Below are 2951 nucleotides of genomic sequence, written 5' to 3' on the forward strand. Positions count from 1 at the left end.
TTTTTTTTTTTTTTTTTTTTTTTTTTTTTTTTTTTTTTTTTTTTCATCTGAAATACCTCTGCAGGAGGCTTTGGGAGTGAATCATTCCCAAAATCCCCTGTCCCATGCTGTGCCTGGTCCTGCCCAGCTTTATCATCTCCCCGACTCAAACGCCCAGTGGCAACAAAAGAAAATTGGAATTATTAGAAAATATTCCTTTTGATTTTTTTTTTTCCCAGCAGACTAGAGGGCAGTTTTGCCCCATTTCCCTGTCTTTTGGTTGTTTAACTCCATGGGGCTGCTCTGGCACCGGGTCTAAAATTCCCCCAGCCTTTTGGAAGGAGCAAAGAATGTCCCTGTGCAGTATTTGTTGGGTTTCCCAGGGCATTGGAGTTATCTCCATGAGGAACCTGGACGTGCTGAGGGTAGGACAGACCTCACTGCACCCCTGCAGTGGGTTCTGGGGTTGATAAGAGGTCTCCATGGCCTCTGGGACCTCCCCAGCACCTGTCTGCCCCAGGACAAGCCAGAGTGAGCCTTGCTGTGGGTTGTTTCCAGCCTGGTCTCCTGGATGGACCTTGGGATGACATTGCAGGTCTCCAGGCCTGTCTTCTGAACAGACCTTTGGCCCATGATGCAGACAGCTTCTCTCTGTGCATCCCACATCTCTCCTGGACAGACCTCACTGTTGCAGGTCCAACCTTATCTTCCTGACGGATCCCAGATCGGTGCTGTAGATCCCTTTTCTCCATCCCTGTCTCCTGAAGGACCTCAGACTGATTCTGCAGGTACCTTCACTCCATCCCTATCTCCTGAAGGATCTCAGGAAGATCCTGAGGGCACCTTCAGTCCATCCTTGTGTTCTGAAGGATCCTGAAAGATCTCAGGCCACCGCTGCAGCTCATCACCACCTTCTCTGAGCTCCCCAAATCCAACCCACCACCTCCCCTTGCTGACAGAGCCCATCCCCGACCCCAGCTGGACTCTGCTCGCTGTGGACTCCTCTGGAGGGGCCAAGGCCGTGGTGGAGGGAGAACAGGAGACGGGTGGAGGGGATGGAGCGCCTTCAAAATTGACACCATATGGCTGCTCCTTATCCCCGGGCCCAGTAAATAGGTCTTTCATGCTGGGCCGGTTGCCATAGGAGCAAACACGCAGGAAATATCCCAGATAACTCGAATAGTGGCGAAAACATATGTTTTGGATAAAACCCTGCAGAAAATCTCCCCGTTTAACCCCTCCAAGGCAGTTTTAGCCCCTTTCCCCCCACCCCCTGCGTGCCAAAGGTGGGGAAACTGAGGCACACGGGCTCCCTGCCCCCTTGGCACCTGGCACTGGGAAACCTGATGGGGTTTTTGCCATGAAGAGAGATTGCTGTCAGGTCCCCTGTGCTGCCTCACCTCCTCCTCCTCCTCCTCCTCCTCCCCGGAGCCCCGTATCAACACTGATGGCTGGATGCAGGGCAGCTCACAAGCATTTTGCTTTGATTTGCCAAGGAATTTGCTTTGCTTTGGCTTTTTTATTTTCCTTTTTTATTTCTCCTCCCCCCACCCCTGGCTCCTCTTTTCCTTTCTTTTTTTCCAGCCTCATCCAAACCTTTCCTTATCGCATCTGGTGAGCAGCGGGCCCCCAGCGCCGCCCTGGCCACGCGCCAAGCGCCGAGCGCGGGGCCGCCAGCCCGGCTCTCTCGGCACGGCCAGGTCTGCCCCAGGGGCTGAGCCCACGGCCTCGCTCCCAGCAAGGGGAAACTGAGGCACAGGAAGCCTGAAAAGCTGCTGCAGGTGCTCCTGGGTCCTGCAGAGCGGCTTCGAGCATCCGCACGAGCTGCCAGTGTGGCCACACACCACAAACAGCCCTGGGCACTGCCGATAGCCCGGCCATCCCACAGGATCCAAACGTTCCCATGTGCTGCAAACATCCCTGCACGCTGCTGCAGACAGCCTTGGGTGCTGCAAACATCCCTATGCATTGTCAGCATCCCTGTGTGCTGCCTCCCTGCATCCCACAAACATCCCTGTGTGCTGCATCCCACAAACATCCCTGTGTGCTGCATCCCTGCATCCCACAAACATCCCTGTGTGCTGCATCCCTGCATCCCACAAACATCCCTGTGTGCTGCCTCCCTGCATCCCACAAACATCCCTGTGTGCTGCATCCCACAAACATCCCTGTGTGCTGCATCCCTGCATCCCACAAACATCCCTGTGTGCTGCATCCCTGCATTCCTGCAAATATCTGCACACTGTGACACTTCCCAGTGCCTGTTCCAGGAGAAGACATCGAAGACATCGCTCCTGGGTCTGTCCAGCACTGCCTGGAGATGGAGCAACCCCAGGGAGTCCCTCCCAAACCCTGCACCCAGGAGCATCCCCACGGCAAACCCTGTCCCTTTAAAAGGCTGAAGGGGAACCTGTAGGTGCTGGGATGGGGAAAATTTTGGGAGGGAGCACTCTGGGATGTCTGGAGCAGAACTTTTGCATGGGGGAGACTGCAACTATGGGGCGCAGATGGATCAGGGAGAAAAGCCTAGGATGAAGGAGCGAGGGGCTGTGGGGCTGTGGCACTGGGGAGATACCCAGCGGGAGATGGTCCGGCCGACCTGGGATTTCTCCTGGTGCCGTTGTGTAAATACTGCTGACGGGAGGAATGTGCAAGCCTGGGGGAAAAATCCCCTTCCCAGCCAGAGCATCATCTCATGGCCTCCCTCACAGTGGGCTCAGAGCCCTCCTGATGCTGCTTATCCTGCCAGTTCTCCTGCGGAATTGTTTTACCTGACTTGATTTTGGTGGGATGCACATCCCCAGCAAGGTGCAGCATCTCTGCTACCCACCACATCCCTGCTTGCTGCAGCATCCCTGCCAGTGCCACATCCCTGCCAGTGCCACATCCCTGCCAGTGCCACATCCCTGCCCTGCTGCAGTCCCAAACTCCTTTTCCCCCTTCTGCTCCTGTTTTTTGGGGTTTTTCCCTAT

Source organism: Empidonax traillii, unplaced genomic scaffold (genome assembly GCF_003031625.1).
Source record: "Empidonax traillii isolate 1590-97213 ecotype Southwest subspecies unplaced genomic scaffold, ASM303162v1 scaffold561:size787514, whole genome shotgun sequence".
In the NCBI taxonomy this organism is placed as follows: Eukaryota; Metazoa; Chordata; class Aves; order Passeriformes; family Tyrannidae; genus Empidonax; species Empidonax traillii.